The sequence below is a fragment of the Numida meleagris genome, chromosome 3 (assembly GCF_002078875.1).
Source record: "Numida meleagris isolate 19003 breed g44 Domestic line chromosome 3, NumMel1.0, whole genome shotgun sequence".
Classification (NCBI taxonomy): Eukaryota; Metazoa; Chordata; class Aves; order Galliformes; family Numididae; genus Numida; species Numida meleagris.
This window is the reverse complement of record NC_034411.1, coordinates 80000555-80028035: the sequence shown is the minus strand read 5'-3', so window position 1 is coordinate 80028035 and position 27481 is coordinate 80000555. Positions and strand designations below refer to the sequence as shown.

At 40.5% G+C, this 27481-nt stretch overlaps 1 long non-coding RNA gene across 2 annotated transcripts; it reads left to right on the top strand.

Annotated features, from left to right (window-relative positions):
- Window positions 1-24552, top strand: LOC110395290. 2 transcript variants are annotated; one of them, XR_002436299.1, is made up of 5 exons: window positions 1-88; window positions 417-480; window positions 815-935; window positions 20512-21190; window positions 21727-24552. It is a non-coding gene; the product is annotated as an uncharacterized LOC110395290 (long non-coding RNA). The 2 variants fall into 2 exon arrangements; XR_002436298.1 differs by having other exon boundaries at window positions 20512-24552.

Genomic DNA, 27481 nt, shown 5'->3' with positions numbered 1-27481 from the left:
CCTCTGCCCTGAGGGAGGGAGACAGACAAAGAGGAGTGACAGAGGAAAGAAAGAAATTGTTATGAGAAAATATGAGACAGATGGGCAAGTAAGTGAAGGAAAAAGCAGAAAGCAGAGAGATAAATTTTGAGGAAAGGGAAAGGAAAGGCTTTATAGAAAGCATGGTAAAAACACATTAACAGATGGATAGGGAACTAGTCTGTTTACTGCCGATGTTACTGAGAAAAGTTTGAGTTACCATAAGAAGTGATGCTTTATTTTTTCCAACTTGATGCTATATTCACTTGTAACCTCACTGTTTACAGAAATGGAAATATGAAAACATGGCCTATTGCAGGCATCCAGAAAAGTATTTAGTATTTAGATTTTCCAGAAATTCAGAGTGGAGGTTCCAAATGGTGTTTCTTTATTTTCAGATCCTTGGCTTAGTTAGCAGAAGAGAAACTTTTTAATTTGGGCTGTTTTCTCAGTGGTCCAAAGGTGAGTAGTTACCTCCACCTTGTTGCAGCGAGCAGCAAATTAGAGGGGATAGCATTTCAGGGGCTTGTAGGAAGCTTGGTTGCTATAACAATAGGAAGATAAAATCCATAAGAAGACTTTACCTTCTGTCATGTTAGTTGCTATAATAACTTTTCATTAAGAACATTGTCAGGGAGTTTTGGATATTGGATATTTTCTCTGCTGGATCACCTTTATCTATGCACTCATTGAAACACTACCCAAGCAGCAGCTTGTTAGTGAGGCAGATACTGACACCATGCTGACCCTTTCCCAGCAGACTGTTCCACGTGCTTCGTGTTCTTCTTTGTTACAGACTCTACCACCTCACTGGAGCTGAAAGACTCATCTGTTTGTGAAGTCCAGGCTTCCCTGCAGAGTACTTGCCATAGAGTTATATCACCACTCGTTTGGTATCGTGGTTGTTTGCTTAACAGGTAACAAACAATGGCCCTGCAATTTCACATATGAAACCCTCCAGAGCTCTGGAATGAATACCAACCAGTTCCAAGGACTGTCTGGTACTTGGTTAAGTACCTCCTGTATATTTATGTCAGTTTGAAGTCCACTGTCCTTCTGTCATTACAGCTGTTGTAATTTTTGCTGAAGTCCTAAACAGAATCTTTCCTTTTTCTGCTTTAGCATCATAGGATTATGGAATGGCTTGTGTTGGAAGGGACCTTAGAGATCATTTAGTTCCAACCCCCCTGCCATGGCCAGGGACACCTTCCCCTAGATCTGACTGCACAGGACCCCATCCATCCTGGCCTTGAGCACCTCCAGGGATGGGGCTTCCACAGTTTCTCTGGGATAATTCCATGTTCCAATGTGTCACTACCCTAATATTGAATAATTTCTTCCTAATATTTAATCTGAACCTACCCTTTCTTGGCTTAAAACCATTCCCTCTTATCCTAGCACTACTCTCACTGATGGAAACCCCTTCCCATCTTTCCTATAGACCCCTGTTTAGAACTGGAAGCTGCAATGAGGTCTCCTCTGTGCCTTCTCTTCAATAGGCTGAACAACCTCAACTATCTCAGCCTTTGGCACATTAATTCAGTAGGTTGTTTCTCTGGTTCCTGTGTCCACATCTACTGAGAGTGTATGTATAAACAGAGACTCCTGAACAGTTTAATCAAGCCTCTAACCTACCAGTTTCTTAGGCTTAATATAAAGCTTAATATATGAGAGGGAAATATCCTGTAGGTTGCAAGGACTACGCATGATGTGACTTATAAAAAGTGATTCAGATGAACTTGAGCTCTTACATTTTGTTACTCATCTTTATCTAGAAAAAAAATCATCAAATAGTAGTCACTAGTGTAAATAAGTGTTCAGCAATATCTGTTCTGGTACCTGAGAACATGTGCAACTGTTTCCTTCACAACCAGCCAGCAATCCAAAGACAATGCAAGATGCTACTTTATGCCAGTGGAAGCCTGTGGAGCCAATTTCCTTGACAGTCACAGATGCCATCTCCTTTCCAGGCACGTTGTCTTCTGTTCATGCCTTGAAGTATTAACATCACATGGTGCAGCAAAATTGAGCACATCTGTTAATACCTCCATGCCAGAAGGGAATAACTAAGTGGTGTGGGAAGGGAAGGTGTTCAGCTCAAGGTTGTCTAATGCTTCCATTATGTAAAGTTTCATTGCAAAAAGGTATTTTGATTCAAGTAAAACTATTCCGATCAACAAAAAGAAAACAGTATACTCAAAAAAAATACCTGAGCAGATCATATGCAGTCTACTTCAGCACTTCTCCGCAGACTCTGGGAGCTGACGCTTAAGCTACAGATATATTCAGAGGAGATCAGTACAGCTCTAAGTTCATTCTTCCCAAAAATGCCAGCGATGGTTCAATGTTTGAGAAATTCCTTTCCAGTATATTGTGACCAAAGCCTGCAACATCCAAGCAGCATGATTAATCTAAAAAATAGTATTCTAACCAATACCATTAGATCTAAAATTGCTTTTATTTAATAACTAAAAGTGCTGGAATTCATACTGGCAGTGTGTTGTTCACCTTCTCCTTACAGCTGTTAGAGGAAGAGCTGCTTTGAGAAAACAACCCATAGCCTTGAACAAAGCATAGCACAGTGTTCCTATGGCTTCTGTCATGCTTTAAACCCTGCTTGTACAGCTGCAGCACATAAAGAGTCCATGTTCCTGAAGTAGTTGCTAATTAAGAGAGGGGGGCCTAAATCTTCCCATCTAGTATCTAGTGCTTCTGAGCTTGACACTCTTTATCCTTCTAATTAGGAGTGAATGTTTGCAGTGAAGTATTGATATTCTGGGTGTACTTATTCTCATAGGGGGCTGGTGGTGAAAAGTGTCAGATTGACTGCTCTGTTGTGCTGAGGAGCTGAAGTACACAGTGTTGCCTGTGCTTAGAAAACAAAATAAGATCTGGGCATTAGCTATTAGCAAATATTATTTTAAATAGTAGCAAAATATTTTACTGAAGTTGTCAGTGATTGGAAACAAAGTAAATAATTCACTGTCTTCCATCTATGTGTCTTGGTTATTATATTAATACAGGATAAAAAAAAAACAAAAGAAGTCTTTAGAGAAAGCTTTTCCCTTCACATCCTGGGACTCGTGTTCATGTGCACACATGGACACACAAACACACACAGAGGACATTATTTCAGACTGACTTCTTTCTGAACACTCCAAAATTATCACAGAATGCTTTGTGTTGGCAGGGACCTTAGGTCCACCTGGTCCAACCCCTGCTCAAGTCAGTCTCCCAGGTGCAGGTTGTTCAGGACCATGCCCAGGCAGCTTTCAAAGATCTCCAAAAGTGGAGTTTCCACAGACTGTCACTCCTGTAATTTTTGTCCATTCTCTCACTTACCCAGACCACTCCCTCTGTCATGCTCATTCTAATAGTGGGGCTTCCTGTGGAAATTGGTTATAAGCAGGTTTTGAAATGTTGAAAGCTGAATGTGTCCGAGACATCTTTAAGAACAAAAATAGAAGATTTGGGATTCTTCATTAAGGTCCTTACGGCTGCCTACAGACACAGTGGAGGAAATGACGATTACGACAAATGTGGTTTTTCTTCGCTTTTGGAAATATTGGCTCTTGAAGCAGTACTCCCTCAAACAAGGCAATTGTTTAGGTATATAAATATTAGGTATATAAATATTAGGTATATAAACACTCCTTTATTTTAGTAGCTGTGTTTGATTTCACTGAATTCCTGATTCAGTCACTTGACTGAGACTCTCAGAATATTCTGCTTTATTTGGGGGTTCCTTTGTATTTTTCACTGCCTTCAAAAAGTGTCCCGTCTTGGTCTTATTTCTTACAATAAAACATGCTTCAGACATTCCCCTGTATTTTCTTTGGCAGTTGTATATTCATGAAGTTGTGGGTTTTTTTTTTTCATCTAAAGGAATTGTTCCTAGAGAATTCTACTTATTTTTTCCAGCTCTTTTTCTTTTTCAGTTAGTCTAGAGCATTGCTTTTTGTTTTTCAGGTTTTTTTTATTTGTTACCTCCTTACAAAAATCAGAACCTGTGATTCTTTGATTTTATGTGGAACTCATGGGAATTTAGAGTGGTGAATGAGAACCCAAGAACATATCTAAGTGGAAAAGGGTAAAGAGGACAAGAAAAAAGCTCTCTTACATATTGATGTATTACAATGAATGCTTGTCTGCAGCTCTCTTGTAAAACTGTGCAGCAGTTAACAGCATGGCAGCACAGCAGAAATCCAGAAAATTTTGGAACAGTCCATAGCACATATTATGTAATGATTGCATAATAATTGATCTGGCTTGATTTCTCCATAGTAATTTTTTTAAACAGCTCCAGCTGGGCTATTCTTTTGGGGAAGTAAGTGTAGTGTTTGGGTATTAACTGACTGACCCTGCAAGACCCTATCATTACCTGAGCAAGTTTCAGATATCCTGTGTGAGCACTGCAAAGGGAACAGGAGTGGGACAGACCCTTGCAAACCCCTTCTTCCTTTCCATTTCCTTGCAAAATTTTCCTGGCCCCCTAGGTCTCCATTCGGAGATGACTTGGTTCTCCATCCCTCTCACCAGATCTCTGTGCCCGTTCTTGTGAAGTTCATTTTCTGTGTTCTTTCTTGAAGTCACTGTAGTGGTGCTAGCTATCACTATGTTGCTCATAATAAAATGCCCTTATATTATCAGTGCTGCCCTTCTGGTGTACAAAACTCATCCCTGCATACCTTGAAAGCCTTTTCAAATTCTGCTCCGTTGATAAAGGGTAAAACTGCTTTCTGTCAGCTTTGTGTACACTGTCCAGTGAAGTGCTGCACTGCTTGCTTATCTCCTTAGAGGTTATTTAAGGGAGAATCTCTATTGATTTGAAACATATAAAGCCATGGGTAACCCTCAGAGAAATTAATAGCTGACACAGTATTAAAGCATTTAATCAATCTCTGAAGATATTTAGGGTCTGTGTTGTAAAGCAATTTCTGTTATTCTGTGGCCAGCCATAAGAAGGAAAAAATAATGAATGCCCTTTTGCATGTGACATCAAAGTGCTGACCTGAACAATGTGTTTCAGGCTGTTTGTTCTGTGACTTAGTCATTCAATACCCATGATCATAGAATCATAGAATTGTTTGAATTGCAAGGGACTCTTAGAGGTCATCTAGTCCAACTCCCCTGCAATGAACAGGGGCATCTGCAGCTAGATTAGGTTGCTCAGTGCCCTGTCCAGGCTGACCTTGAATGTCTCTTGGGATGGGGCATCCACCACCTCTCGAGGCAACCTGTGCCAGTGCCTCACCACCCTTAATGTAAAAAAAGTTCTTCCTTATATCCAGTCTAAATCTCTTAGTTTGAAACCATTTCCCTTTGTCCTATCTCAACAGCCCCTGCTAAAGAGTCTGTCCCCTTCCTTCTTATAGCCTCTCTTTAGATATTGAAAGGCTGCTATCAGTTCTCCCCAGAGTCTTCTCCAGACCAAACAGCCCCAGCACTCAGCCTATCCTAGTAGGGGAGGTGCTCCATTCCTTGGATCATTTTTGTGGCCTTCCTCTGGATGCACTCCAGCAGGTCCATGTTTCTCCTGTACTGAGGACTCTACACCTGGACACAGTGCTGTGACACAGGGACTGTGTCAAATGCCTTACTGAAGTCCAAATAAAGGACACCAGTGGCTCTTGCTTTGTCCACTGACACAGCTACACCATCATAAAAAGCAACCAGGTTGGTCAGGCAGGACCTGCCCTCAGTGAAGATATGCTCGTTATCCCACATCACCTCCCTGGCTTAGCAGGGAGGTGCATTAGCAGAGCTTCCAGGGGGATCTGTTCCATGATCTTCCCCAGCACAGAGGTGTGGCTAACAGGTCAGTAGTTCCCTGACTCATCCTTTCTACCCTTTTTAGAAATGAATGTGATGTGGCCTTTTTTCTAGTCATAGAATCATAGAATCATAGAATTAGCAAGGTTGGAAAGACCTACAAGATCATCCAGTCCAACTGTCCACCTACCACCAATGTAAACCTACTAAACCATGTCTCTCAACACAACGTCTAAATGTTTCTTGAACACCTCCAGGGACAGTGACTCCACCACCTCCCTGGGCAGCCCATTCCAGCACCTGACCACTCTTTTGGAGAATAAGTATTTCCTAATGTCCAGCCTGAATCTCCCCCGGTGCAACTTGAGGCCATTCTCCCTCATCCTGTCACTAGTTACAAGAGAGAAGAGGCCGACCCCCAGCTCACTACAACCTCCCTTCAGGTAGTTATAGACAGTGATAAGGTCACCTCTGAGCCTCCTCTTCTCCAGACTGAACAATCCTAGCTCCCTCAGCCACTCTTCGTAAGGCCTGTGCTCCAGACCCCTCACCAGCTTCGTCACCCTCCTCTGAACACAGCCCAGGGCCTCAATGTCTTTCTTGCAGTGAGGGGCCCAAAACTGGACACAGTACTCGAGGTGCTGCCTCACTGGTCACCAAAGACTTTTCCTCACCACCATGACTTTTCAAGTATCGTCAAGGATAGCTTGTTGACTGTGTCGGCCAATTCCCTCAGGACTCTGGGATGCATCTCATCAGGACTCATAGGCTTATGGATCTTCAGGTTCCTCAGGTGGTCATTAACTTGATCTTCACTTACAGTGGGATGGGCCTTGCTCACTCAGTTCCCTCCTGAACCATCCACTCAAGGTCTGCATGTAAAGCATCTGCTAGTGAAGACTGAGGCCAAAAAAAATTCTCCTTGTCCATTGTTACTAGCCTGCTTGTATTGCTCACTAGGAGGGGGAGGATATACCTTCCTGGACTTTCGTGTTCCAGTTGATGTACCTATAGAAAGCTTTTTTATCCTTTTTTGCATCCCTTGCCCAGTCCAGTTCCAGTTGGACCTTCGCCTTCCTGTCCCCATCCCTACACAGACTAGCAGCATCCCTATACTCCTCCCAGATTACTAGTCCCTACTTCTACTGCCTGTGCATTTTCTTCTTACTCTCCAATTTGACCAGCAGGTCATGTTTCAGCCATGCTGATCTTTTGCCTTCTTTTTCTGACTTCCTATATCTGGAGATGGAGAGCTCTTGTGCCCTAAGGAAAGCTTCCTTAAAGATCTGCCAGCACTGCTCTGTTCCCTTGTCCTTGTGGGCAGACTCCCAAGGGGACTTACTCCCCGAAGAGCTTGAAGTTGGCTTTCCTAAAATTTATCTTTCTCATTTTACTCTTTGCCTGTCCAGTATCCTTCATGAGTGTGAACTCCAACATTGCATGGTCACTACAGCCCAAGCAGCCTCCAATCCTGATGTCACTAATCAGTTCGCTTGCATTGGTGAGCAACAGGTTGCATCCCCCCATGTGAGGCTGTCTGTTTCCTGGTCAGGACATTATCCTTTATACATTCCAGGAGCCTCCTGGATCACCGATAGCTTGCCATGCTACTTTTCCAGCAGATGTCAGAGTGGTTGATGTTCCCCAAAAGGATGAGAGCCTGTGATTGCAATGCATCCTATAGCTAGAGGAAGAAGTCTTCATCAGCAGACTCTGCTTGATCAGGCAGCCTGTAGTAGACCCCAGCCACAAGGCTTCCTTTGTTGCCTCAGTCTCTAACTCTCACCCATATGCTTTCGACTTGCTTGCGGCCATTCTTCAGGGACAGCTCTTCACACTATTCCTTCCTTGACATAGAGGGCAACTTCTCCTCCCCTCCTTCCTTGCCTATCTCTACTGAACACGCTGTAGCCATCAATAGCCACACTGCAGTCATGAGAATCATCCCACTAGGTTTTGGTGATGGCAACCACATCATGGTTTTCCAGTAGCACGTTTGTTGCACCTTTATTTGACAGACACTCTGGACCCAAGTCAGATTTATAACACGTCATTGCCCTCAGAGAGTAGAAGACGGACATCTGTTAACCCTGGATCAACTTTCCTCAATGATATGTTTGTCTTTTCACAATACTGAATTGAGTGCTGATTTCGTTTGAGTTTATGTCCCATCAAGCTAATTGTCTTCTCTTAACTTATGACTTATTCTTTCCACAACAGCTAAATTCCTCCTCTGTTTAGGGAAAGTGCTTAAGAACTGATTTATTTAGACTGTGCTGACTTTATCCAGCTTCAAAGGAAAAGGGACACTGGATGAGTAAGACAGGCAAATGAACCAGCTTGTGTTACAGGGTAAGGATCAGAACAGAAAAGTGTGAGTTGCCCCTTCAGCCCCCATGCCTGAGTAGAGGCTGTGTCCCTTTGTGCATCAGGCTGATGTACTGAGCCAGGCTTTCCCTGAGCTTGTCCTCAGGAAACCTATTTGTGCTGGCCTTGCTGTGTTGCACAAATGAATGGGAAGACCTTTTCCTGACCTACAAGACTTCATTGTACTTTGGAAACCCCATCTCAGAGGGGAGAATTTCCCCTTGGATAAAAGACATAGTCCACCATAGCCCTTCCATGTTCTCCTAAAGAAACTGATCTCTCATTGTGTGCAATGATGAAAACAGATGTTTTTCTTATTAGGTCTTAAGTTTTCACCTAAGGGAATCTTAAACTAATCCACAAATTTGTTTCTTATTTGTTTGTTTGTTTTTAATAGAAAAAAAAAAAACAAAACTGTTCCAAAAGTGAAAAGTAGATACAGAGACTACATACATGTAGTTCAAACAAATTTACAACTGTAGTTCATGCTGGAGTCATTGCCCAACAAACTGATTGCCTGGCAAATTGGACAAAGATTCAATGTTATCTTTTTCTTCACTTTGCTTGCTATTTAAGAATAACTGTGTACCTAGTGGAATAATTTTGTAAGTATTGTGTTACAGAGATTAAATATGTTCTTAAAAGAGAAAGGCGTAAAGTATGATTAGGACAACTTTCCAACTTCACTTATGAACACAGTTCTGGGTAGATAGAAGCAGATCACTTGATTCTAAGTCGGAAACTCCTTACTGATACTTGACCTTGTACATTCATGCTCTTTGTTCATTTTTCTCCACTACGTGTTCCTTTTCCAATGTGTAGTCTTAGTACATTGTTACATCACTTTCCTGCAACCTTTACTTTTTGATCTGTTTCCAGGTCGTGTCTCTGCTCTATAGCAGAGCAAGAGCTTTAGAGCAAATCCTGTTGTCATTTGTGTTCTGTTTCTGTAAAATAACTTTCCTAAATTTGATATTTATGGCATGTGAAAGGAAAACAACGCACCAAAGATTGAGATTTGTATTTCTGCAGGAGCAGTGAATAATCATCAGGAGTTGAACTTGCTGTGAATGCATGAAATAATTGTCACTTCAGCATTTGACATTCCAGACGATTCTTGCAGTCATAGAAAGAATTTGTAAACTTCTGTGCCAGATCTTGAAAATTATGGAAGTTCAGTAGAGTCAAGACAACTGAAATGAGTGTTGCAACAACACTTTTAGTTACATTGTTTCTCTTAGGAGAAGTGAACCAGTCAGAATACATCTGTGTGTTCTGGTGGAACAGCCATCATGGAACCACTTTTTATTTGTTAAGTCCATCTTCAAACAGAGAAAGTGAGAGTCCAGGGAACAACAGGACATTCATCCTCACATTAGTCCACAGGCAGATTATGGAGCAAATACTTCTAAAAGCCATTTCCAAGCTAAGGAAAGAAAGGACAGCCACACTAGATCTATCAATTGCAATTCGTGTCTAGTCAACCATCTTACTGGAATTTAGTAAGCCTTTGATGGTCTCCCATAGCTTCATTGTAGTCAAACTGGACTGGACAGATGGATTACAATTTGTGTGAAAAAAATCTTGGACCATTGGGCTCAAAGAGTTTTTGTCAGTAGATCAAAGCCCAGTGGATGGGTGGTGATTGTAGTGTTCATTAAGCATCAGTCCCAGGAATTATACTGTTGTCAACGGTTTACGAGCATTAGGCCCAATTCCGTGACAAGGGGGACGGGGGACCCAAGGGCCCACGTCCCGGGAAAAGGGGAAAGGGGAAAAGGGTAGGGAGATGGCCCTGAGAGCAAAGAACAGCGGCAACAATCTGAGGAGAAACAAACTAATGTACTAAATACGATATCGGAATGCCAAACAACACACTATAATACAATATAATTACAATTTAAGCTGATAAATCCAATACAGAGAGAGAGAATGTCCCAAAATCAAGGTAGGCCTTACTCTACTACCGACGATAAGACGGCTGGAGAGCGAGGTGCTGCCAAGACGAGAGACGGCGGAAAAAGGGACGAGGTCTCGTGATCTGCAAGTTTTTATACTGCGAGCTTCTATCTTTTCCCTCCGGCTGGAAAATGGTAACAAAGGAGCAAAGTACCGTGGGGACTGTAGTAGTCCTTCTCTTCTGAGAACTAGGTATGTCCACTACATGATGTTATGATGTGGAATACCAATAACCGAAAATCACAAAACCATGACAACTGTAAAACATCTTTATTAACAACCTGACCCATCACTTTGGTGCATTATACCATACCAGGAAAAGAGTTCAACATGTGGAAGAGTGGATCTGTGATCCAGAGGGATCTGAACAACAGGAAGGAACTGTTTGATGGGAACATTATGATGCTCAGGGGAGACAAAAGCAAAGTGTCCTCTTGGAGCTGAACAACCTCATGCAACAGTTCAGTCTGGGGACTAACTTGCTGAAGAGTGGCTCTGGAGAAAATGACCTGGGGATCCTTGTGGAGAAGCTGAACATGTATTGATTGTGTGTCCTTGTAGAAATGAAGGCTAACCACGTACTGGACTGTTAGTAAGCAAATATCTTCCACAAAGAGGAGATAGAGAAAAGCGACTATGACTCTGTATTTGGCACTGGAGAGGCCATATCTGAAGTACTGTGTCCAGTTTGGGCCCCAAGTGCAAGAAGAAGATCAGCAAATTGGAGACAGTCTGCCATTTTGGAGACCAACGTAGATGGTAAGGGCCAGATCACAGGACATACAGGACATACATAAAGGCTGCCCTATAGGGATGATTTCTTCTGAGGTTCACAGGAAAGTACTAAAGACAGCCAAGTTCCAATTAGATACAAGGGAAAACAAAACAACACGGAGAGGTTGGTTAAGCCATGGAGCATGTCATGCAGAAGCACTGTGCACCCTCCACCTCCAGAAATTTTCATAACTTGGCAAGGCCCTGAGCAGCCTGATGTAAGACTGAATTTAGTCTTGTTTTCAGCTGGGGTCTACATTCAGTGCCTCTGGGGGCCCTTTCCAACCAGAAATATTTTATGATGCCTTGATTTACACTTAGACCAAATGGAGTTAGCATGTTTCTATCTCATTGTGAGCTGTAAGGATTTGATCTGATCCTCCTAACCGTTTTTCACCCGTGCACCTCCACCACTCTTTAACTAAATTACTTGTGACAATAATTTCTTCACAACTTGGCAAATTTCCACACTGGTCAGAGGCCTAGTACAGTGTAACCAAAGCAGTGTGGGAACAGAGAAGACTGTCCATGTTTTGAAAGGTATCAGACCTTGCAAGTCCCTTTCTCAAATGATGTCAGACAGATGTGACAGAAGAGCTAAGCTGGGACATCCCTTTCACCTGTGGCAGAAAAAAAGTAACTACATCAGTTACTAAGATTTATTTATTTAGTTAGTTATTAAGTAGAAAAAAGCATAAATATCAGCAGTGGGAAAGAAAGCAAGCTTTAAAGTCCATCCGTTCACCTTCTTGAGAAGGTTTTCTGTCTTTCTGGACTCCCTATCGCCATCAGCTCCTATCCTGTTTTTTTCTGTCTCTGAAGATAGTCAGCAGATTTGGCAGTGAGAGGGGTTTTGAATGTCAGCCTTGAGTCTTCCTGCTCAGAGCATTTCCTTGTGAGTGTGTTTTGAAAGGTTTCTGCTAGAGCTGCAACAGATAAAAAATTCTCTATGGCTGAATTGTGTATAAGTTTACATTCCAGTTACATACTTTAAAATTTCAGCCTCACAGGACAAGGGGAAAATTGCCACCAGAGATTCACAAGATGTTTTAATGTCTGAAAAGCATATCTGCTTTTTGATCTTCGTTAGTATTGTAGAAAAAAAATGGAGGGAGGGGCAAGAAACTATTTTTGCCACATAAAGAACCAGACAGTATCTCAAATGATAGCTTTGAGGACACTGCCATAAGCAAATCAAGTACATGCCCTGCAGCATCCTTGTCCTCATTCAACCTTCCATGGAGGAAGAATTACAGTTCAGGTTGCAAACTGAGTATTACTGAGAAGAAAGATTAAATAAAAGCTTTAGAGATAAACTAGATGTGTAAATACTGAGGGTACAGTTTCTGACACAAACTGACACAAATACATCTCCCAAATATTGTCTTTTCTCAGCATTTCTTGTCCAGTATTTCAGACTTTACACTTGCTAATCAACCATGACTGTCCAATCAGAAACTATTATCATATTTAAGGCATCTTGCATCTCACATTAGCTAAAATATGCTGTTCATTGTAGCAAAACATGAGCATCTGCAGTTGTGGATACATTCCTTAGATTATATTTTGTGCATTTTTGTTGGATAATGACAAGATGAACATTCCCATAGTCATTGCTAGCACAACAGTGCAAGACAGAAGGTGGCAAACCTGAACCAGCTGCAGAAGTACACCCCAGCAGGTTCATGCAGGGGGCTGAAGAATGCCTAGGTAAAGACAAAAATAAGCATCTAATTTTATTCTATGTCGTTCATATCTTTATATATATATATATATATATATATAAAGGAGATTTGCATAAGCTGAAGATGTATCTTTTTCAAGTCTGGTTTCTGGCCACCCTTACTGCTTTTCTAGTGCACCTAACCACCCCAATCGTGTTTCATAGAATCATAGAATGGCCTGGGTTGAAAAGGGCTATAATGATCATCTAGTTTCAACCTCCCTGCTGTGGGCAGGGTTGTCAACCACTAGACCAGGCTGCCCAGAGCCACGTCCAGCCTGGCCTTGAATGCCTCCAGGGATGGGGCATCCACAACCTCTCTGGGCAACCTGTTCCAGTGCGTCACCACCCTCTGAGTGAACTTTAATCACTGTTTAATTACGGACTGAACACCTAAAGCACAGTTCACATTTCCTTTATCTTGACAGTATTTATCCTAATTTACTTGAATGAGACTGGTTTGATTCAATATAGAATCACAGAATCATAGAATCACCAAGGTTGGAAAAGACCTCTAAGATCATCCAGTCCAACCGTCCTCCTACCAGCAATATTTCCCAACTAAACCATGGCCCTCGGTACAACACTTAAATGTTTCTTGAACACCTCTAGTGTATATAGTAACTGCAGCTAGCAGACCATCTCAGAACTGTACAGTTTTGCACTGATAATGAAGTTTCACTCTGTTTTTGTTTCACTTAAGTTTTTAAAACCTTTCCATAAAACTGGAATGGACAAAAGGTCTCTACATTAAAGAATAAAGTTCCAAAAACTGTTGGAGAGCAGGTTGCTCGGCAGCACGTAGCTACTGATTGACTAATGATTTACCAATGATGTAATCCTAGGTGAGGAGTGTGGAGTTTTCCAGAGTGTTCTAGTATCCATAGTATTCTGTATCTATAGTGCTGTAGTTAATAACATATCCCATATATGGAGATAACTCAGGCAACGATATTGTTAGCGTGCGCGTTGCATAGAGCTTGTATCCCTGGACCCTGTATCCCTGGAAGCAAGTATACTATATAAGATGGTATGTTGCTACAATAAAGTTGGAAGCTATCAAGCACACTCATACTGGGTCGACTGCGCTTCCCCCACGCCTACCGGAGGGCAACCTTTTGGGGAACTTGGGGTGTTCCCCAACAAAAAACCTTTCGCTTGGAAGATGTAAGACTGGACAGTGTGATAATTAAAACGTCTCCTGGAAGTGTAAGAGAGATGCTGTGAGCTCCTAACAGAATTACATCACCTTTAACTCAGATTACACAAATTTGGCTAATTGGACTTCAAAATGTAGGTGGAGAATGAAAAATACTCCCAGCCAATATGGAGCACTAAGGCATCCTTTTCTGAGTTCTATTTATATTTGTTGTATAGGAGACTGATAGCACGGGGACAACTCAGAAGTCCTCAACTATTCAGTAATTTCATTTTGCACGGTTGTTGAGAGGTGAAATTTGGAACTGTATATTGATTTTGTGGCTGAGAGTAGTTTCTTACATGTAATCCTTGAAATATAAGTTACTGGGAGTAAATATAAGTGCTGTGTTGTCATCATGCTGTGAAAGGTTTAAACTGTAGCTTCCAGTCAATACTCAGCTAAACAAGAGTGCTGAAAAGTTAATGTTGTCTCAATAGCAATCAATTAATATATTAACATGCATGTCTCTGTCTTATCATCTCATCGCTGCTCTAGAGAATGTAGCCAAAAAGGAATGTGTTTCTTTCTCTATCAGTAGATATTTTCAAGGTTTAAACTATGTAGGTTGCTCCATAAGTAGGTTGCCTCCTACTTATTTCTGAGGAAACTACAATAGATACCAAGAGCACAATAACACTATTTGATAGAGCAAACTCTCACCTACAAAACATTATTTTTCAACATAGTCACCACCATTGGTTTTGTGTGTGGTTTCTCCTGTGATGAACAGGAGCCTGCGTGCCACATTCAGAAAAATCTGCACCAGCAGAGGTCACCCACTGTCACTGTCACCACTGCTGAAACGCAACACTGACCTCTTCACTGTGCTCACATTCACTGTCTGGTCTCCGTAAACATTCAGCAAGTGTCAGTGAATGTCAGTGGGTGCCATTTTTTCTGCATGGAGGAAGTCAGTGGCATACCTTTGCTCCATATACATTTCCATGTCAGGTGCCATGTTCACAGACTGCTGCTCTGCTGCCATGTCTCACAGCAACAAAATGGAACGGAGTATTGGTGGGAAGGTTCACCCTCTACTGCCATACTACCAACATCTGCCTCTGATGTTGTGGGCCAACATGATATAATAGGAGGCATTACTTTTGGAGCAGCCCTCATTAATGTGTTCCTTTAACAAAGGAATGTTTTTTATTCCTTCCACGAAAAAGAAAAAAGGAAACTAATATCTCACCAGATTTATGGCATCAGGAGGGAATGTAGGGTATTTTTTCTACATAATAGCATAATATCTAATAGTAGAAGAATATAGAAATGTTTATATATCACCAAAGGACATACTGCTAGTTGAATTATTTTATCCAAGATAAATTAATGATTATAAAAGATAGGAAGTCAAAGCACTTGTATTGCCCTTAAGGTGCGGAAGGACATCATGTAGCTTCCACGTCAGCATCCTATTAGACTTCTGCTGGCAGCTGCTTTCTTGAGAGTAATTCTTATGGAGCTGGAAATCCTGCTACTTAGAAAAGCTCTGCCTTGCAAATGGAGATGCTAAAAATTGCCTCTAATCTTGCATTTTGATTATTAAAGTCCTTTTCTGTCTTCATGGTGCTGGAATAAGTGTAGTGTGATGCTGATATTTTATATAACAAACATACAGCCGGTTTGTTCACCATGGAAAAGGACTTCTTCAGTCCAGGAGCATTCTCTCCTTTGAGGATCATGGTTTAGCCTGTAAGCATGTATCTTGTTGAAGCTGGACCAATACTAAAAGCAAAATTTGTTCTGCGTATGTGTCCAAATGTGCAAGAGAGAAAGAAGACAGGAGGCAACAAGGTGGCTGCCTGCAGTGCACTGATACAAATATTCCAACCAGAGTGGGAAATTTCCATGGCTGCAGATTCTGGGACCCTTTCTGTATTTTAACCAGAAGTGACTGTGTAGAAGTCCCACTTTAAATGTGAGGTTACTAAAAAGCTGGGCATTGCTTAGTCTAGTGATCTGCGCGTGCTAATCACCTTAATGATGCATCTCTTTAGTTGTGCTCTTGGCTCAGTGTGTCATACAGAGGGTAAGGACTCTGAAACAACTTTACATATACTAGGGTGGCCCCTGTGCTTTTGTGCTTCTAAGACATTGTTATAACATCAATATTCCTTCTATGTCTTTTGTCCAACAGAACCTAAATACCTGTTCCTCATTATTAAAGTCCATTTATAAACTGAGGACAAGTATCCTGCCCTTGCTCTGTATTAGCCCACGAATGTGTATATATGACTTTTTCATCTTGCCACACAATGCCAGTATTTCCACTGAATTCCTATTGGGGAGGCAGTAGCAGCAAATGACAAGTAGCTTTCTGTATTTATCAAAATGATGCACCTTTGTTCCTGTCAGAGTCACGCTGCTGCAAGTCACGTGTGGGAAGGTTCTGCCAACAGAATGACAGAGAGCAAATGTGAAACTGCACTGCAATACTTTTGGGAAATGCATTTTCAATTCATTTTCTAGGAGCACTGGCACCTGCACATTAAGCACATCCTTCAGCCTAGCCCTTGTCAACAAAACACTTAAAGATTTGGCTAAGTGCTCTCTTCAGCTGGGGCTTTCACCTCCAGTTCTGAGTTCACTGCAGTCAGTGTGAGCTCTGACAAGAGCCAAAAGTGGAGCAGCCCTAGCCTTCCAGCTTCAATGAATATGAAGTGTCCTTTAAAGTTTACTTTGATAACCTTGTCAAAATCTCCTCCCACTGCAACTCTCCTGAAAATGCTGTTCTTTGCCATGCCTTATTTTTTCTGCTTCTTGAAGTGTTAAGTGAAGGACTAATATAATCTTGCCCTGGAGTGTTTTCATTTGTTTTCTGGGGACAGCAGTTCCCATCCTGCTGGTTGCAGAGGCTCTACAGGTGCTTCAGCAGAGGTCTGCACAGCCCTGCAGCCCTCACACAACGTGGAGCTGCAGCAAAATCCATTAGGCATCATTTTGTGTGGCACCTCTGTGTTGCCCCACTTGAGTAGAGAGGAACATGAGCATCTCTCTCTCTGCTGTTTTATGACATTTTTGCCTACTGTTAACTCCAATCACACCAAATCTTTACAGGAAAAGATGGCACATCTATCCAAACGCAGCCTGCTTTGTTCATATTTTGTTAAATATGGAAAGTTTACTTCTAGCATTATTTTATCATTGAAAGCTGAGGAGGACTCAGAAGTGAGGTAAACACAGGCTTATCCAGAACTACAGCACTTAACCCTTATCTGTTTAAATGAGAATTGGTTACATGCTTAAATGCTGTTATGAATTAAGACTAAAATCAAGTCCCAGCAATTTAGTTAAACTTTTCTTCTGGACCTACAAGCAAAGGCTCTTGGTAGAAAGCAGAGAAGGAATGTACCACGGTCATATATAAACTATTAAAGATGACAGCATTTTCAGCTTGTTCAGTTCTAAAACCTCATTTTAATTTACTTCTGGGAGTGTTAGTGCTTTCAAAAATATGACTTTAAAAAGCAATTACTCTTTGAGTTAATCATCTACTGTATTAATATGTAAGTTAGATCAAGTGAAAATTGCCTTCTAGAAGTTGCCAGATCAAAAAGCTTGTTTTAACTAGGTCTGGCTTTTCCCCTCAGGTTTAATATCTTTCTATTCATCAAGAAGTGTCAAAGCTCTCCCTTTCTAGTGCAAATATGGCAAGAAAAATGCATCACAGAATCACAGGGGTTGGAAGGGACCTCTGGGGATCATCTAGTCCAACCCCCTGCTAAAGCAGGTTCCCTACAGTAGGTCACGTAGGAAAGTGTCCAGGTGGGTTTTGAATATATCCAGATAAGTAGACTCGACCGCTTATCTGGGCAGCCTGTTCCAGTACTCTGTAACCCTCAAAGTAAAAAAGTTTTTCCTCATGTTTGTATGGAATTTCCTGTGTTCCAGTTTGTATCTGTTGCTCATCATTCTGTCCCTGTGCACCCCTGAAAAGAGCCTGGCCCCATCCGCTTCACACCCTTTAGATATTTATAAGCATTGATAAAATCCTCCTCTCAGTCTTCTCCAGGCTGAACACTCCCAGGTATCTCATCCTTTCCTCACAAGAGAGGATGTCCCAGGCCCTTGTTGAGCTTCATCAGATTCCTCTCTGCCCACCCCTCCAGTCTGTCCAGGTTTCTGTGTGGCAGCACAGCCTTCTGGTGTGTTGTCCACTCTCCCAGCTTTGTATCATCTGCAAATTCGCTGAGGGTGTACTTTATCCCTTTTTCCAAGTCATTGGTGAAGATGTTGAACAAGGCTGGACCCAGTACTGATCCCTAGGGAACACTGCTACCTACAGACCTCCAACCAGATTCTGTGCCACTGACCACAGCTCTCTGAGCTCTGTCAGTCAGCCAGTTCTCAATCCACCCAACAGCCCACTTGTCTATCCCATATCTCCTGAACACACACACAAGAATTTCATGGGAGACATATGTTCCTATGCCTATTGCCATTGAAATGGCATCTACATAGCAGTATTTTCATTTCTGGATATAATTAATGATTTACATAATATTTAACGACAGTATATTTAATAACAATTTAAGAAGATGAAAGTTTATGACCATTTTTGAATTAATCTTTCAAGTTCTATATCACAACTGAAGTGCTCATTTTAACATTCAAGTTGCATTCTCAGCAAATTATTTCAATCAATTTATATTGATATTTTGTGGTTACTCTCGTTCTGCGTGTCTCTGCTTTTATGCTAATATAGAAACAGTGTGAGGTTAACCAGCATTTAAAGGAAATACAATAGACAATTATGTATTCCACTGCATGCCTGAACTATTTGCAGTTTTGAGTGACATTGAATTTTGGTAAACTGAATTTCTAATTGAACTTCAGGAAATATTTGGCCTCACAACATTATATAGAAGATAAAAATTTTGTAGAAGCTTTAGTATTTTTTTTAACTACAAAGGAAGGCTGTCTGTTACCTTTCAACCTTCAGTAGAATTCAGCTAGAAGCAGAGATAATGCCAACGGCAAACCTCTGCCTCAATTAGAATTACGTAATACACTTTGATAAATAACTTATTTTAGCTCTTCTTGATGAACTTCATTCTACAACATTAAAAACACTGGCTAGAAAGGTCTCAGAGCCAGTAGTAGTCACCTCTGGGAATTCTCCAAGGATGGATGAAGTCCCATAAATTGACAAAACTGCTGTTTGCTTTTGTTTTGTTTCGTTTTCCTTAGGGACAACAAGAGTGAGGAGTAAGGGAGCTCCACACCGTCCAGGAAACTTAATACTCAGAAAATCTCTGGAACAAATAATTCAGAAAAATCTGATCATAACTAACAGGAAAATTATAATGGGATGTTTTGCCACCAACTCTCTTCTCATCTAACTTGTTCTTGGCAAATCCAAGTAATTCTCTTAATACTGGGGAAATGGCATTTGCGGACACAAGGGGAGCTGTGAATGTTTTATACTTTGGTTATACTTAGTCTTTTCACTATGTTTAACACAATATTTACAGCTACAGAATCATAGTTTAGATGAAGCAACCCTTGCCTTCAAGCAAAAAAATGCACAAAAAATACTGTTCAGTAGATTCTTGACAAAAGGGAGGTATATATTTATGTAGATCTATGAGGATTTACCTTCACTCTAGTCTCGTCTATGTTTTTGCAAACAGTTTGGGTGAGGAGCTTGATAGGGTTCTTATATTAAATAAGACAGAAGTACTTTTATCTTTTTTGTGGATGAGGCTTTTCCAGATGGTGTTTGTGATCAGGGAAATTAAATATCAATATTGACTATACTCACTGTTATTTCTACTTTGGTTTTTTTGTTTGTTTGTTTCTTGAGCAAATGCAGATACTTTCTTAAGTACTTTCCTTCATTTGAGAATTCAAAACAGAAAATTACAAACTCCAACAAGTTTGAGCATAACTCTTCATTTGGTCAGAATCTCATTTCTTATGGAACAACAAGTTATTGCTTTATTTTGCTTACGAATATTTGTTGTGAAAATTTCTCCTTTATTTAAATACAAATCTTGTTTCTTGGAAGGAGTATTCCTGTTGCACATATCAATTACTTCAAAAATATTTTGGTTTTTCTGGAAGTGTTTTCTGGTTCCAATTTTAATTAAATTCATTTCCAGCTTAATTTTTCATCATTGGTAATGCCTGAAGAAAAGAGTGAATGTATGTATATTTTGTCTAGATACTCAATTTATTTGCAATTTTCTGTCAGGCAAGTTTCACCGATTTCTGCAAATGCTCAAACTGATCTCTTTTATCACTAAAAGTATACATATTCTTTCTGTGGAGTTTGAGATTGTACAGAAAGTACTGTTCCTTAGGTATTGGATTTCTCATGTGGTTAGTCACATATTTATGACTCTTTCCTTATGTGTCTTCTCAAATGAGACATAGTTTTTAGATTATTGCAGATGGCAGCAACATCTGAATCAGTCATGCAAATCGCTAGCTTTTTTCTCATAGGGTGTAGATATGAGACCTTTGCAAATACTCTTTCACAAGTTAACAAATTGCCCTTTAAAGTGGTGATAAGGAAAGGAAGGGAGTTCAAAAATAGCTGAAAAATCAGCAAATGAATGGTGCTGTCATTTTTGCAGGATTGCTAGGTCTGAAATCTTATTCAGTCTTTGGTCAGCTTCAGTTGCATTGACAATCACTGCTTGGCTTTCTGTGATGCGGAGAGAGCTGTTGTCCTCCTTTGTTTTTCTAGGGGTCATGCTAAAAGCTGTGGCAAGTCAAGACAAGAGGAGTTTCACCAGCCATTTGGAACTGCCTGAAACATCTGCACCTTTACTCCTGCCCTGCTGGGAACTGCGTCCCTGCCACTATTGCATAAGAAGATGTAAAACTTCCTGCCTTTCCAGATCAAAGCTTTGAAAGAAATGCCTGGGTCTCTCTGCATGGACTTACAGAGATGGGCTCACAGTCTCTTCATGCAGCATAATGCTTCCTACCCAAACTAACCCTTCTCTGAGACCTGCAATGCTGACATCAATGACTAGAAATAGTCATAATCAGAAGAGTGGGTCCGTGACTCAGATTTTTTACTCATTAGTTGATGATCTTCTTGCCAACTTTTGGGAACCTTATGAGCTTTCTCTCTCACTCATGCAGCCCACTTGGGTAAAAAAAGAAGGCTTTAATAGGGTGTTTTGCATTAAAATGGAGATAAACAGTATGTTTGATGGAAGCAGAACACTGCAGAGTAAGGCATATCTTCAACTGATGTAAATTTGTCACATCTCTATAAAGATAATGAAACTAGCACTAATTTAAATTAGCTAAGATATGTATGTCATACAAACTCCTCTACAGATCTTCATGGAGCTAAGCAGAGACACTGGTGACAACATGCAGTCCTGACAGCTTCCATCCAGCACATGCTTCGGGTAGGTCAGAAACATTCTGGATCGTGCTTCCACTAACGATCGCTGACAGATAAAAATTAGTTGTAAGTAAAAGGCTGAATTTTGTTAGTTTCTCCTGCTCTGGCTTTTAGTCCTCTTTGACAAAGATGCTCTACATTTTGCTTTCTCGTTTATTCCTGACTGCTTGGAATTTCTCGCATGCAATTAAGACTCATGTGTTTACTTCCAATCTGGCTGGGATCCACTACACCCTCTCTGCCATTCACCTCTTCCCCATCTCCTCCTACCTCTTGATTGTTAGGTGTTGGGGAAGGTTTTTCTTGGCTTTTCTGCCTCTTTTAACACTTAATCTTCCCGTCTCGGTTAGTTCTTCCACTTAAATCAACTTTTCCTGTAGGAACACTTGCTAAGGAGGAGTAAGCTCATATTTATATTATGGATATTTATACATGAATATATTTCTAGCTGATATCACTCTACCATTTAAAGTGGCAAAATAAGTAATTTAAATTTCCAGTAAAAGGGTTGAAGCCTGTTGTTTCATCCTGTAAACACAGGAAGCCATCAGCCTTCAGGAGCCCAAGAGAAGAGCCTGAAGCACTGTGGATTCACTGCTTGGGACACAAGCATTCAAGTCCAGCTTCAATACCAACTGAAGTGCTAAAATCCTTTTCCAAAAGTGACAATAAACAAAGAGAATTGTGTTTGCCCCTCCTACTTCCCTTCATTGGAAAGTCCGTACTGGTTTCATGTGTTGTGCCATTAGTTTGTGTTTGTGTGAATGGCACTGTAAACAACAGCCCAACAGCCAGGACAGTGGGAACACCCAGAGCCCTGTGACGATCAAGCTCTGGGACAGCACAAAGAAGCCAATGAAAAATTTAGCAGAAACAAAGCATTTCTATTCCATTCAGAAAAATTAATGTTATCCATCCCAAACCTAAATTCCTTTAAGAACTTGTTTTTTAAAATGAACATTTTCTGTAGATTTGTGTGTAAATACATGAGATTTATGAACTGATTTTTCTTTCAGAATTCAGTGTGAAAAGATTCCTGTAGCTGCAGGTACATTTTCTGCCTCTGAGTCAGAGTATCCACTGAGATGTAATATTCGTTTCATTAGACTCATCAGCGATAATTCTGTTCAGCTCCATTAAATGAAAACAGTAAATTAACATGTGCACTAGTTCTCCCTCACTAACTAATTGATATATGATGAAAGTTCCCATGTTACCAGCTGCTACATCTTCAAGGACAGTAACTAGAAATAGTGGGTTAAGGGTTTTTTAAAATGCATACTTTCATTAGTGGTGGTAGCCAGTATATGCTATTTAAGAAAGAAAAGCAAAAAACCACCACAATTGGTACAGCACAATGACAAAATCCTGCCTATCTTTCTACCCTGGGAGTTTGAGCAGCTATTGTTCATATGCAGGAATAGTCTTTGAATATGTATTTCAGCAGCATTATGTACTTTAGCATAAGGATTGTTGTTCTGAAGTCTGCCCTCATAGTCAGATTTTTCAGTGGACTTTTAACTTTTGTTTGTGTGCTTGCATCTAATTGAAGAAGCGCTTGCAAGGCTGTCTTTGCTGATTGCTAGGCAGAAAAGATCTGAATTACTATTTGTTTTCCAGGAAGTTAGAGCAAGATTCTCATCTGATGTTAACTGGTTTCTCTCTTTAAAACTGAGTGGAAGTGTGCTGATTTGCATCAAAGGGTGGAAAGAAATTAGTAGAGAAAGCACTGAAGGACATTTCTGTCCATGACAAACATGCCTAAGTGGTCTAGAAGCCCAGGAGGCTTCAACAGCCTGCAGCCAAGCACCTGTTTCAAAAGGCAACTTTGAATGACCAGTAAGGGGAATAAATGAAAAATTATATGCTTCATCATCCATGGCTTGTGGGTGGCTTCAATCTTCCTGAAAAACCAGGTACTGAATTCTGTAGTTATATATGCCCATAACACCATCAGAAGGAAGAATCACAGAGATCAGAAGGAAAGATGTAAAAGGAGCAGAAAATAATCCACATGGAGAAGACTCTAAATATGAGCTTGTACCTCTCCCAAGCCACCATATCTTAAAAAGGGGAAGGGATTTCTACAGTGACTTTGTAGCTAAACTGACCTGTTCAAATTGCAATGTGCCTCTGACGATGTCTTGCAACACATGAGGCACCAACACCACACAAACTATACAAGGCACCAAGTGGCTTAAAAGTCACATTTCCCATGGCTAGTAGGTCTGAAGCTGTGAGATGCTGTCAATCTATAAGCGAAAAAAAAGCTGGGAGTCAGAAGTTTCTGAGTTCACATCTTCCAGGAAACACGCTACTTTTTTCAAGACAAACACATTCCTGGTTTTGTCCTGCTGCCCACTGGGGCTGCTGAAATGTGTGCAGTGCCAAACCATATGGGCCTCACAGGTAGGGCTTTTCTTGACAGAAAAACACAGAAGTACTTGGCGAGGTAACCTGAAGGCTACCACTCTCACTGCATTTCTTTAAATCGGACAGCACTGCAGTAGCGCTGTCCACTGACTCAGAGGAGCTTTATACCATGGTAGATAGATTCCACTGAACCATAAGAGAACTTAATGCGTTCAAAGTTTTTGTGTTATTAATCCAAAACTGATTCCTTCCAATTAGTTTTTAAGAAGTATCTTAGCGTTGTTATGCTCCATATGGACAAGGCAAATATCCTGTCCTGCAGGCAGATGGACCAGATGAAGGAAGAATTATAAAGGCAAATAGAATTATTTAAAATTAGGATTGCTGGTGGTTTTTGGTTCTTGTTTTTTTCCAGTCACTGAAGTGTCTTTCTCTTATGTGATATCTCTTATCTTAAGGCAGTAGTGTCCTATTGTGTTTCTTAGTTCTTCCTTATATATTTTTGACTAAATGTTTTATATTTTGGAACTAAATGTGAGAGGACTGTATAAAAAAAACTATCAAAATATCTTTTAACTACTGATATATATTTAAAATCTTTTTCTGAAATGTATAATATACCCCTTTCCTTCTGAGGTAGAAGGTGGGCTGGTACAGTCTCTGCCCCTGCTCTCCACATATACACAATTTTTATCTTTATTTTGAATCATTCCAGAATAATTTTATACTGTGGAGAACTAATATTGATTCTGCTTGAAGTTGTAAACTTTTTGAGCACTACATCATGTTTATCTGTATCATATATACTTATTGAGCCATAAGTTAGTTATCTGAGTGATATTTCCTACAGCTGAAATATAGAAGGTCTATTTGTGAAGTCTAATGAAAATGGCAAAGTGCAGAACTGCTTCGGATCTGATGTTGGCTTCCCTTCACAAACTTCATTTTGAGTTACCACTGAGAAAAAAAGGCACAGCAATGATATTGTAAAAGTTTCGTATTCTTCTATATTTTTGGAAGAGATCAATGATGTGGTAGTAAAAGGTATGAAGGAATGCACTCTGTTATCTATGTCCTCCTTTAAATGCTACCTCGGGTGATAATTTGTCCTTTTATGTCTGTCAGCCATACCTATTGCTGACAAAACACTACTCATGAAATGGTTGTGGTTTGTGTTTTCTTGCTCTTGCAATTAAAATCTCTAAATTTGTTAGACTCTGACAACAGCAATATATATTTTTCCACTTTCTTTAGCTGGCTTTTTATGAAACTGCTGGGACAGTTACCATGCAACTGCTGGGACAAGATACAACACAGGCTTGGTTTTATTTTCCTCTACTTCATATTTTAAGTTAGCAAAGACTTAAAAAACATACTCAAAGCCTTCCTAAATGAGATGGAAACTCCAGTGTTTCCCTGGAAGAGTTTTGGGTGTTTTATGTCTAGCCTGTGCAGATCCCTGGCCCAAGCTGCATCATCCATGCTCCAGCTTTGAATTAAATGATTAATTATTTCTGTGCTGACCCAGGAAAGCAGTGAGCTGATGTTGCAGCTCACTAATGGAGTAGTGATAAACAAGACCTTGTCTTTCACCATTTTTTTTTTCTTAGCCCACAGGTAACATCATAAATCATGAGATTCCCAGTTATAATTGAACCAGTGCAAGGTCTGCCAGAGGAAAGGCGTAGTTCCAAGTGACACCCCTTTCCCCACCCTGATCCAGAGATGTGTTTCTCTGTAATGCAACATCTTTCCTATTCTCATACCACATTTAACTGTACTGGGGAATTTAACAGCTGAATGACAAAGCTCAAATAGTAGTTAGTAGGAGCCAATGAGTACAGCCAGGGTGACCTATCCAGCTACTATTCTATTGCTCTCTGGAGAAATCCCTCATGCAGATCCAGGTGGATAGGTTTGATTTGTAAGGTGTGAACAAAACACGGCCACTTTGGTGGCACTGCTTTGGCAGAGGGCAGCCCTGAGGTGCAATATCATGGCCTGGATCACTGCCCTCCAAAGGGAGGATGCTCCTGCTTGGCTGTTAGCTGTGAGTCTGAGCTGCAGTGGTGGAGCCCCTGCAGACAGCCCAAGTTTGCAGGTCATGTATGGCCAGCACATTCCCCTTTTGGGAGTTTCCGGTGCCCTTCTGATAAACTCTTCTTTGCTTAACATAACTGATTTCAGAAACCTTTGATAATAAAACCACAGAGATAAAATCCTTTCACTTAAATTAGCTTTTTACAAAGCTATGTTTATGTAAATCATAATATTCAAGAACTCTAAAATCCTATGAGTTTTTATAAATATTTAAAACTGTTACATTCTTTTTTAAAATTTCCCATGCATTAGAAATGCAAGATACTGTAAATTAAATTTATACTGCATCTTTGAATTGATGGTAGGCACAGAAAAAGACCAGATTTTGAGGAGTTTTTCTGTTTTCTTTTTCTTCTTTTTTTCTTTTTTCTTTTCTTTTTTTTTTCTTTTTTTTTTCTTTTTCTTTTTTTTTTTGGCTCATATTTCTTATTTTTGCATCATGGGTCTCTTTTTCCTGTATCTTGTAACCAAGTCACATAGACTCTGGGAATGTAATATGTGTTTATTTCCATCCAGACTCTCTTATACAAGTCATATTTAATTTGCTTCAATTTTCTGTAGTCTGCAACATAAGTTGAAAGATTCTCTGAACTCTTCAATAAGGGTTCTATCTGTCACTACTCACATTAAATTAATTGTAGACAATTCAAGCAGAAAACTGAAGCAAAGCAAGAGCAAATTTTGATTTTCTTAAGCTATGTCCTTTGTGGGTCGCAACGGCTGCTTATTAAGCAATAGCTGCTCATTAGTACTCGATGCCGCTATGCAAGAATAGCTATTGCACCTGCGCGCATGACCGAACGAACCTGGAAGTTCCGAAAGTTGGGAAAGTACCGATGCGGTCAAAGAAGAATGTAGAAGACAGAAGAACCGACCAGAAGGAGGGCGGGCAGCCCATGACACAGAGCCTCGTGCACAGTGCGTGACCAAGGCTGTGATTGGACGCGGAGCCTCGTGCACAGCGCGTGACTGAGGCTGTGATTGGACAGAAGTTACGAAACCAGCGTGTGTCGTGGGTGCAGCTGGGTGTACAGGTACAATAGCAGGAGTGTCCTGGGGAATAAACGAGATCTGCTTCCACCGCATTGCTGACTGAGAGACTCTGTCCAAGCAAGCACAGACAGCCTTGGGTCAGGAGGATGGACAGCCACAGGAGGAGACAGCAACAGTCCTTCATTTCTCTTCTGTTTCTTACTTGTTTTCTTGCTGTCCTCAAAATACTTCTGCTGAAATTTTCCAATATGCCAACAGAAAAGCAGTGCTTGGGCTTTCCAGTTACAGTTTCCTGGTGCCATTTCCTCACAATCAACAACCAGGTAAACTGGCAATTTTGTTTCTTTGTGGTTATCACTACTTGTTTCTTTTAAACAAAACACATTAGATTGGTCAAGCAGCGTGAAAAGGCTAGGTAATTTATGCAGCTTCAAGATTGCAAAGAAAGAGGTAATCTTCAGTGTGGTTTGGCTTCCTCTACTGCAAGAAAAGAGAGCGTTTCACACACTTTGCCTCATATTGAGCTATACTGTCAATCTGATTTAAGGCAGTCCCTCAGAAGGCATCCAGTCCTGGTGTAGAAGCATCTAGAGTTCTCCATCTCTAGATGGAGATCTAGATGGTCTAGAAAGTTACCCTTTCTGTTTGAGCATACGCATAGAATTTCAATTGAATTATTTTTGTAGTTTGGCTATTGATTTTTGCTGTGTTCTTTTCTTCTTTTAGGAGATCAACATCTTTTATAGAATATTATTTTATTTCTGTGATGGTAATCAAGTTGTCTCTCATTCTTCTTTCTTATGGACCAAACAGACTGCTCTCTGAAACA